This window comes from Amblyraja radiata, chromosome 21 (assembly GCF_010909765.2).
Source record: "Amblyraja radiata isolate CabotCenter1 chromosome 21, sAmbRad1.1.pri, whole genome shotgun sequence".
Taxonomy (NCBI): domain Eukaryota; kingdom Metazoa; phylum Chordata; class Chondrichthyes; order Rajiformes; family Rajidae; genus Amblyraja; species Amblyraja radiata.
Window position 1 is genome coordinate 8,518,788 of NC_045976.1, and position 11,599 is coordinate 8,530,386.

Genomic DNA, 11,599 nt, shown 5'->3' on the forward strand with positions numbered 1-11,599 from the left:
GGAGACAGGCCCTTCGGCCCACCAAGTCCATGCCGACCATCGATCACACCTTCACACCAATTCTACGTTATCCCGCTTTTGCATCCACCCCCTACACTCTAATGGGAAATTTACAGAGGGCCAATTAACCCACAAACTCGCACGTCTTTGGGATGTGGGAAGAAACCGGAGCACTGCAAATTGTGGTTGCATGGAAATAGTCAAGACCACTTAAATCCCTGTTCCGTCTGCTTCTCCATTGAATTTCCAGCCCACAATGAGTATAGACGTTGGGAGGTCATGTTGCAGTTCTATAAGACATTGGTGAGGCCGCAATTAGCGTATTGTGTTCAGTTCTGGGCACCGTGTTATAGGAAAGATGTTGTCAAGCTGGAAAGAATGCAGGGAAGATTTACGAGGCTGTTGCCAGGACTAGAGGGTCTGAGCTACAGGGAGAGGTTGAGTAGGCTGGGACTCTACCCCTTGGAGCGCAGGAGGATGAGGGGTGATCTTATAGAGGTGTATAAGATCATGAGAGGAATAGATCGGATAGATGCACAGAGTCCCTTGCCCTGAGTAGGTGAATCGAGGACCAGAGGACATAGGTTTAAGGTGAAGGAAAAAGATTTAATAGGAATCGGAGAGGTAACGTTTTCACACAAAGGGTGGTGGGTGTATGGTACAAGCTGCCAGAGGAGATAGATGAGGCTGGGACTATCCCAACATTTAAGAAGCAGTTAGACAGGTACATGTATAGGACAGGTTTGGAGGGATATGGGCCAAATGCTGGCAGGTGGGACTAGTGTAGCTGGGACATGTTGGTCAGTGTGGGCAAGCTGTGCCGAAGGGCTTGTTTCCACGCTGTATCACTCTATGACTCTCTGAGTGTATTTCACATGACGGCTCCCTGTACCCTGCTGTGAATGCATGATTTCCCATCCGTGCTCGCGTGTTAGCCGGACTGGAAGCGGCCACCGTCTCAAGTTATGTGTAATAACCAGGTTGAGATTGATGTGCAAAGTAAGCCCCTTGCATCCTTGCAAACAGTTGCAGCCCTCGAGCAAAGCAGCTTGATGCTGTGGTGAGAAGCAGCTCTTGCTGTCAGGGTTCCATGCTGTTCTGAAGGCAGTGAGTTTACACCCAGTGCACTATAAGAGTTTTGCTTGCTGCTTTATCTATCTTGCTGATATATCTATGATTGTAATAGAGCCTTCTGTTCTACAGTTTGCACCTTGGCACTCCTGCTGTTCCTTGCAGACACATCATCCCAGAAGGGTTACAAGGTTTATTGCTGTTAATGAAAGGCTTGCCGAGTGTGCTCCTGTGGGTCAGGACTTGTCCGTCTGGGATTTTGGCAGTGGGATGAGTATTGTGGCAGAAATCCATGCCCTACTGTGTAACGAGACGGAGCAGGAAGTAAAGTTCGGCAGCGTAAGTTAGACCCAGTACTCGATACTGCCGGTTCAACGATGTGCTCTTCTCTTCACAAGCTCGGACATCCCAAGGCACTCTGCACGCCATGAAGCTCTTCTGAAGTATGGCCTCTTACGCATTCGTTTAAGGGCGTGTCCCACTTGGGCGTCATTTGCGCGTCATTTACACGACATCATGTACGCGTCACGACACACGGCGCGCATGGTGCGTGGTGACGTAGGCAGTGATGCGCGATTGCGCGTGGGGCCCCAGGATTTTGGGATGTACAGAACCTTTGCACGCCACCTGCGTGACGCGCAAATGACGCCCAAGAGGGATAGGCCCTTCAGTTTTGTTTATTGTCACCTGTACCGAAGTACAGTGAAAAGCTTTTAATGCGTGCTAACCAGTCAGCGGAAAGACAGTACATTATTACAATCGAGACATTCACAGTGTACAGGCACAGGATAAAGGGAATAACGTTTAGTGCTAGAAAATCCAGTGAAGTCGAAGTTTCTCTAGTGAGGCAGATAGTTGTCAGGACTGCTCCTGGTTGCGCTAGGATGGTTCAGTTGCCTGATAATTCATAATTCCTACAATGGAAAATGTCGACAAAATGTTGTATACACAGTATTGTGTAGAAAGGAACTGCAGATGCTGAAGATAGACACAAAAAGCTGGAGTAACTCAGCGGGACAGGCAGCATCTTTGAAGAGAAGCAATGGGTGACGTTTCCGGCTCCGATTGTCCCGGCGAGAGGGCCTGAACATCGGGCCACCGTAGCGGCGACTGCAGAGGGCTGAAAGGCCCCGGCCACGGGTGAACAAAGAGGAAGATGACTGAACTTTATTGCCTTCCCTCACAGTGGGAAAGTGTGCACCTTGGCTTTGTCTGAAGAATGGTCTCGACCCCAAACGTCACCTATTCTTTGCTCCACCCGCTGAGTTTCTCCAGCATTTTTTGTCTACCATCGATTTTTCCAGCATCTGCAGTTCTTTCTTAAACAACTCACAGTGGGGAAACGTTGATTCCGCTGTGTGGGGATGTTTATGTGTATTGCGTTCCTTTTATTAGTTTGGCTGTATGGTAACTCATATCTCACTGTCCCAATTGGTGCATGTGACAATAAATGTAACGTGAACTGGAACTTGGACTTGATATACAGTATATTGTTATTGCTTTATTATTGCCACGTGTGAAAAGCTTCTGTTTGCGTGCTATCCATTCAAATTAGAACATGGCACACATGAATACAATCAAAGCAGACACAGGTACAACTGATAGAGCAAAGTGGCAAATATCAGAGAGCAGACTATAGATTTTCTCCATTGCAGCATAACAGTTCCAGAGGAAAAAGTCCAATGTCCGCAGTGAGGTGCATTGGGTCTCTACTCTAGCTTATGGAAGGACTGTTCAGAAGTCTGATAATGGAGGGGATGAAGCTTTTCTTGAGTCTGATGGTACGTGCTTTCATGCTTCTGTGTATCCTATGTGACGGAAACTGGGAGAAGAGGGAATGACCGGGGTGGAAGAGGTCCTTGATTACGTTGGTGACGACCACATAATGTTATTTTATACTGTTGAGGGATAAATATTTAAGAAGGAACTGCAGATGCTGGAAAATCGAAGGTACACAAAAATGCTGGAGAAACTCAGCGGGTGCAGCAGCATCTATGGAGCGAAGGAAATAGGCAACGTTTCGGGCCAAACCCCTTCTTCAGACCTGGATGTTTTTGGAGTGTGGGAGGAAACCGAAGTTCCCAGAGAAAACCCATGCAGTCACGGGGAGAACGTACAGACTCTGTACAGAGAGCACCCGTAGTCAGGATCAAACCCGGGTCTCTGGCGCTGTAAGGCAGCAACTCTACCGCTGCGCCACCGAGACGCCAGAAACTAATCCCTTCTGCTTCCACGTGATCAGTTTCCCTCTATTCTCTGCATATCCATGTGTCTATCTAAAATTCTCTTCAACGTCACTATCATATCTGCCTCCACCACCGTCCTTGGTAACGACCAAGTCCTCACCAGCCTCTAGTTGTCCCACACACATCTCCTTTAAAATTTGCCCCTCTCACCTTAAACCTGTGTTCAACATTTCCGCCCTGAGAAAAAAAGGTTCTGACTGTCTACCATATCCTAGCCTCCCATCACTTTATGGACATCTACCAGGGTGTTCTTTCATTCTATAACGCCCTGTGATGAATAATCAAACTACTAAATACTTTTTATAAAATCCAGATGTTGCTTTTCAAGCAAGTTACAATACCAGAGGTGACTTAACCGAGGAAAAGCTTCTGTCTGTAGTAATCACAACGGAACTTCAGATGCTGGTTTACACAAAGTGCTGGAGTAACTCAGCGGGTCAGGCAGCATCTCCGAGGAACATGGATAGGTGACGTTTCGGGTCGGGACCCTCCTTCAGACTGTTACAAGGTTCAGACTGACTGCCCTTGATTCTGGGTGGGTTACAGAACAATTTTCGGGATATATGTGGCACCATTAGGAGTGAACCTGCCCTGTTTGAACTTATCCCAACGTATAACGGGACTGCGTCGCCACGAAGGCTTGGTTTGATATAAAAAAGAAACACAATTAATCTACAAACCCGCACGACTTTGGTTTGTGGGGAAGAAACCGGAACACCCGGGGAAAAATCACGCGGTCCACAGGGAGAACGTGCCGTGCACCCGAGATCAGGATCGAACCCGGGACTCTGGCGCTGTGAGGCAGCAACTCTACTCCAGTTGTGCCGCCTTGCACCGTTTATTTTGTAAAACCGAGAGACGAAAAGGGACTCCGATCCTTTCATGAGTCAGTTTAGAGTATCTATGAAACAATCCCTCCCAACCTCAATATTAAACGATGCATATAGCACAACGTACAGTGTCCCCCATCTGCACACGCATCCATCCAAATACGCCTTCCAGACTTTTTTTAATTTTGCATATAGTTTTACAAGTTCAGACCGACTACATTAGATACAAGATTTCCACAAAGTCCCCTCTGACGATCTCATCAATAAAAACAAAATGTCCACGGCCCGTTGGTGTCTTGGTTTTACAAGGGTAGAAGCATAAACGGCGCAAGGCGGCTTCGTGCAAGGAGCAACTGGGAGAGCCGCTGCCTCACAGTGCCAGAGACCCGGGTTCGATCCTGACCTCGAGTTTGCTCGTTCCCGCGTGGCTTTCCCCCGGGTGCTCAGGTTTCCTCTCCCATCCCAAAGACGTGCGGGTTTGTAGATCAATTGGACCTCTGTAAATTGTCCCCTAGTGTGTGTGTAGGGAGTGGATGAGAAAGTGGGATAACATAGAACTGGTGGACTCGGTGGGCTGAAGGGCCTGTTTCCACGCCGTATCTTTCAATCAATTAATTCATGGATGGATACAAAATGCTGGAGTAATTCAGCATCTCTGGAGCGAAGGAAAGGTCAGCAAATAGATTCCTACTCGCAAGTAATGAAATTGGGATTTTCCTCTCCATTACCTATCAGTGGGACATTTGGTCGAGTTGAAATGGTTTCCGTTTGTACGAATTAACATTGTTAGCAATGGACAATCTGGTGCCCCGTTTGTTCTTCGTTCAGGGGGATTCAGAAGTTGCAAGCCAAACACGGTATATGGGCTATAAGCATTGCCAACTCTCGGCTAAGGGTAAAATGTTCAGTGTCAAAACTGCACCGTCCAAACGCCGGGAAGTGAATCTGGCAATTGGTGGTGCGCACTCTTTGAACGCTCTGCGCGCAGCGCCTGGTTTTTGTAACTCAATTGACCGGCCAAAGCATTCGCCCCGAAGCCGAAGGAGCTCATTCATAAATTAAAAAATTGTGGAGAAAATTGCCCGAAATTCGGGAAATAATTCAGAGGCTGTGTTGGATTGGCGGCGCCCCCTTTATATGTTACATTTGAATATTAAAGTTTGTGTTTAAACACGTTTGAAGCTTGCAAGCGCGCAGTAAACAAGGTGAATATGTCTGAAGAAGGATCCCGATCGCCTATCCATGTTCTCCAGAGATGCTGCATGACCCGCTGAGTTACTCCAGCGCTTGGTGTCTTTTGGGGGGGGGGGGGTGGTAAAGCAGCATTTGCGGTTGCTTGTGTCTGCGACTTGTTTGTCCGCGTTCACCAATAGTTTGTAAAGCAGGGATTAGCGCAGTTAAATAGGAATTGGGGAGGGGGGGTGGGGGAGACGCGATCGTGTATGAGGGCGCCGCGATTCAAGTCTTGTAGTCGTTTGACTCGAACAGGATGCCGTGTTTGAACTATACCTCCATCGTTAAACATGGGAGTGAGTGATCCCGTGTACCGACACCGGCGCGATGCCATAACCCGGTCCTAAAACAACAAGCGGGGTCCTGCACGGGAAAGGTCAAGGCCCCGTTTAGAAAGGTGGGGAGGGGATAAAAAAAATAGATAGAGACAGGGCGCTACAGAGAGACAGAGAGGGTGGGGGGAGAGAGTGAAAGAGACGAGAGAGACCCAGACAAAGCAATGGAATCCTTATAACTTGCAGCAGTACAACAGAATATGTACACATAGTGCTCTTAAACAATATATTAAATGAGAAAAAGTTCAGTGTGTGTACATATACATAAACACACACACTGTGTGTGTGTGTGTGTGTGTGTGGTATTGTGGTCTTCACTCCCGACGAGTCCACCAGGGACTTTCAGGGCCTGTCCCACTTTCACGAGATCATTCACGCATTCTCCCGAGTTTTCCCCTGATTCAAACTCGCAGAATGTCCGTAGCGAGTCCGTAGGAGGTCGTAGATATACCGTAGTAGCTCGTTACGCTAGCCTTTGGTACTCGTGGCATCAGGTAAGTCGGGAAGTGTTTTCCAGCCCGTTAAAAAATGTCCACGAGTAAAAAAAAATGGTCGGGGTGAAAGAATTAAGTCGTGAAAGTGGGACAGGCCCTGAAGTGTCCTACACCCATTTGGGCCATTGTTTTACATTTGCATTCCTGCACATCAAAAACAAACATTAATAGTGCAATAAAAAACAAACCGTACAGCACAGGGACGGCCCTTCGGCCCACAACGTTTGTGTAGAACATGATGTCAAATTAAATAACTCGGGAAAGTGGGACAGGGTCTTAATTCTCCGAGTTTGAATCAAGGGGAAAAACTTGGGAGAATTCGTGAGTAACTCGGGAAAGTGGGACAGGGGCTTAAACTGATCTCATCTGCCTGAACATGATCCACATCCCTCCGAAGAAGGGTCTCGACCCGAAACATCACCCATCCCTTCACTCCAGAGATGCTGCCTGTCCCGCTGAGTTACTCCAGCATTTTGTGTCTGTCTTGGGTGCAAACTAACATCTGCAGTTCCTTCCAACACAGGAACGAAACATATCTACAATGAAGTGTAACAAATGCATTGGATTGATTGAAAGAGCTGTGTGTCATGGAAACATGGATACTGTCCACTCAACTAACATTCGCGAGCTGCGCGACTGAAAGATCACACGGCCCGATTGATCGACCTCACTGTGTGAAATAAATGACTCCTCTTATACATTTGGCACCTTATTGCCCATCCATAACCCCCCTCCCTGTCCCGCTGTCTGTCTGCGGCGCTGGGAGAAATCCGGAGTGGGGAATGTAATGTCTCTAGATTTGACCCGGCTGACTTGCAGGGGCGAGGGTGGCTGCAGGGCCGGGCAGGGCTGTGTGTGTAGCCGGGTGGTGTGTGCGCGGGGCCGGCTGGGAGAGACTGGGTCCGGTCGGTTGTGGCAACGGAGGCTGGGGATCTGCGGGCCGGGACGCCGCTTTCATGTAGCACATGTGCACGGATGCTTTAAAACTGTCTCTCTCTCTCTTCACCACCCGCCCCCATCCTCACATACACACACACATATAGCTTCTTCAGGAATAGCCTCTTCCCCACAATCATCAGGCTATTAAACTCAACTCAAAAAAACTCTGAACATTAATAGCCCATTGCACTTTATCTGCTTATTTATGTGTGCATATATATATATATATTCAATGGTATATGGACACACTGAACTGTTCTGTATTTATTTATGCCTACTATATTCTGTTGTTCTGAAACAAAGCAAGAATTTCATTATCCTATCTGGGACACATGACAATAAACTCTCTTGAATCTTGAATCTTGACATATATATATAGGAAAGAACTGCAGATGCTGGTTTAAGTCGAGGGTAAACACAAAATGCTGGAGTAACTCAGTGGGACATGCAGCATCTCTGGAGAGAAGGAATGGGTGACGTTTCAGGTCGAGACCCTTCTTCAGTGGTTCAGACTGATATGTGTGTGTGTGTGTGTGTGTGTGTGTGTGTGTGTGTGTGTGTGTGTGTGTGTGTGTGTGTGTGTGTGTGTGTGTGTGTGTGTGTGTGTGTGTGTGTGTGTGTGTGTAAGTGAGTGTGTGTGAGAGAGAGGGAGAGTGTGTACACACACACACGCCTCGGGTGATAACGTCCTTCAAAGAGTCACAGTCTTCCTCAAACAACACCTCAGGCTCACACGGATGACAAGCATTCATCCCACACACAGTCCCTGTGGCTTGGTCTCACATTCACACCGTGGGACAGTCTCACTCTGTCACACTGAGATGGCGGGGCATGAAACACACACACACACAGTAGCACCCACACACACACACACACACACACATACACACACACACACACACACACACACACACACAGTAGCACCCACACACACACAGTAGTGCACACAGAGTAACACACACACACGCAGACAGTAACACACACACGCACAGTAATACACGCACAGTAACACACACACATACAGTAACACATGCACACAGTAGCACGCATAGTAGCACACTCATACAGAATACATACACACACACACACACACAGTAACACACACACACCCAGCAACACACACACACGGACAGTAACACACACACACACACACACACACAGTAGCACACACACAAGCACAGTAACATACACACACACGCACAGTAGCACACACACACAGTAATACACACACACTCGCACAGTAACACACACAGTAGCACACACGCACACAATAGCACACACACACAGTAACACACACACACAGTAACACACACACACACACCCAGTAACACACACACACACAGTAACACACACACAATAACACACAACCCAGTAACACACACACAGTGGCACACACACACACATCCAGTAACACAGACACACAGTGGCACACACACACACACACACACACACACACACACACACACACACACACACACACACACACACACAAGCACACACATACACACAGTAATACACACACACAGTAACACACACACAGTAGCGCACACATAGTAGCACACACAATAGCACACACACAGTAGCACCCACACACACACACAGTGGCACACACACACACACAGTAGTGCACACAGAGTAACACACACACACACAGACAGTAGCACACACCCGCAGTAACACACGCACACAGTAACACACACACACACATACAGTAACACATGCACACAGTAGCACGCATAGTAGCACACTCATACAGCATACACACACAGTAACACACACACACCCAGCAACACACACACACGGACAGTAACACACACACACACACACACACACACACACACACACACACACACACACACACACACACACAGTAGCACACACACAAGCACAGTAACACACACACACACACGCACAGTAACACACACACAGTAATACACACACACTCGCACAGTAACACACACAGTAGCACACATGCACACAATAGCACACACACACAGTAACACACACAGTAACACACACACACACCCACCCAGTAACACACACACACACACACACACAGTAACACACACACAATAACACACAACCCAGTAACACACACACAGTGGCACACACACACACACCCAGTAACACACACACACACAGTGGCACACACACACACACACACACACACACACACACACACACACACACACACACACACACACACACACACACACACACACACACACACACACAGTAGCGCACACACAGTAGCACACACACAGTACCACACACACACAGTAACACACCCACAGTGTCACACAGACATACACAGTCACACACATAGTGGCACACACAGAGTTACACCCAGTGTCACACACACACGCACACACAGTGTCACACGCACACACACAGTGTTACTGTCACACATGCCCACACACAGTCACACACGCAGTGACACACACAGTGGCACACACAGTGGCACACACAGTGTTACACCCAGTGTCACGCACGCACGCACACACAGTGTCACACGCACACACACAGTGTTACTGTCACACATGCCCACACACAGTCACACACACACAGTGTTACTGTCACACATGCCCACACACAGTCACACACACACAGTGTTACTGTCACACACACACACACTGTTACTGTCACACACACACAGTGGCACACACGCCCACACACAGTCACACACACACACACAGTGGCACACACAGTGTTACTGTCACACACACACACACACACACACACACACACACACACACACACACACACACACACACACACACACACACACACACACACACACACACAGTCACAGTCACAGACAGACAGCCCAGTCTCGCCACCCCGTCTGCCCATTGATCTGCTACTGCTGATGTTGCACGCTGGGATATGGTTTAAACGCCGGCGACATGGCCGCTGTCAATTGATGGCTGGAGGATGACAGCTGAGAGAGCTGGGAGCCCACGGCGAGGGTCCACGCCACGCCACGCCATGCCCGCACCGACCCGACCCCGACCCTCCCCAACTTCCTCTTACCTGGGACTTGGGGGGAGGGGGGGGGGGGTGTACGGGGAAAGTCCAATTGCTCTTTTAAAGTGACTCCGGGGGGAAAGGGGGTCGTGAGTGAAGAGTGCAAGAGGCAACGTGTATATTTGTGGAGGGGTTTGAAATGTTGGGGGTGAAACGAGTTCGACTATCACCCCATCTCTCCCCCCTATCTGTCCCCTCTCTCTCCCCGCTCCATCCCCTATCTCCCCTCTCCCTTCCTCCTCTCTCCCCCTCTATCTGTCCCCCTATCTCCCCTCTCCCTTCCCCTTCTCTCCCCCCTCTCTCCTCTCCCTTCCCCCTCTCCCTCTCCCCCCCTCTCGTCCTGTCCTTTCTCCTCCCTCTCTCGCCCCCTCTCTCTCCCCCTTTTCCTGCCCCCCTCTCTCCCCTCTCGCCCCCTCCTCTCGCCACTTCTCCTCCCCCCCCCCCCCCCCCCTCTCTCTCTCTCACACACACACAGCTATTGTCCTCGCCCTATTGTTGTTGTCTCCAGCCGCTTTATGACCAGCCCGGGGATCTTGTGTCGCTCCTCACAGCAGCAGTCAACACATCTCTCTGTCTCTCTCTCCCTCCCTCCCTCTGTACACGCCACGTCGGACAACAGATCAAGGCAGGTACGGTCTTTCCAAACTGTATGATACTTTTTTTCCCCCCTCATTTATATATAAAAAAACTCCAGCTTCCAATTGCTTTATCCTGCTTGTTTTTCGCCACATCTCCTCCTACCCCCCTCCCTTAGTCCAAACAGTGGGAAATACACACTCTCTCTCACACACAGACACACACACTCGCCCACACACCCACACTGTCTCTCTGTCTCTCTCACACACACACTCGCTCACACACACTCTCTGTCTCTGACTCTCTCTCACTCACACACACACAGACAGACACACTCCCTCTCTCACTCACATTCTGTCTCTCTCTCTCACACACTCTCTCACACACTCTCTCTCACACTCACACACACATACACACACAATTGCCGAGGAATCTCATCTGATCACAAGTACCAGACACAGTTGAAGACCCAGACCCATTGAAGCAGCCGCTTGCTTTCATATCTCTCTCTGTGGCTGTGGCCACGGCTTGGTGTTTCATCTTCAGAAAACTGCTTTTATTATTATTATTGTTGTGTTGCTGCGATATCTCGTCCCCCCCCTCCCCACCCTCCACAGACACACACCCCTCACTCACTCCACGACCTCCCTCTCCCGCCGACCCCTCCCACTCCCTCCCCAGCGAGTGCCCGCGATCTCGGCCGCCGACGGTTCGAGCGCGGGTCGCGGGGACAGTCACCGCCGCCTTCCCTCTGATCCTCTTCAGCGTCAGCCGGAAGCAGCACGGAGGTTAGCACACTGCTTGTGTCGTTTTGTTTCCCCCCCCCCCCCCCTCCTCTCCCCTTTCTC

At 49.4% G+C, this 11,599-nt stretch overlaps 1 protein-coding gene across 1 annotated transcript in view; it reads left to right on the plus strand.

The window, feature by feature from the left end:
* The first annotated feature begins 11,427 nt into the window (after positions 1-11,427).
* sox5 (SRY-box transcription factor 5) overlaps positions 11,428-11,599 on the plus strand; it is a 382,969-nt gene continuing 382,797 nt past the window's right edge. Inside the window, exon 1 of the mRNA XM_033039457.1 lies at positions 11,428-11,539. The gene's annotated coding sequence lies outside the window, so the exon portion shown is untranslated. The remainder of the gene's footprint in view (positions 11,540-11,599) is intronic.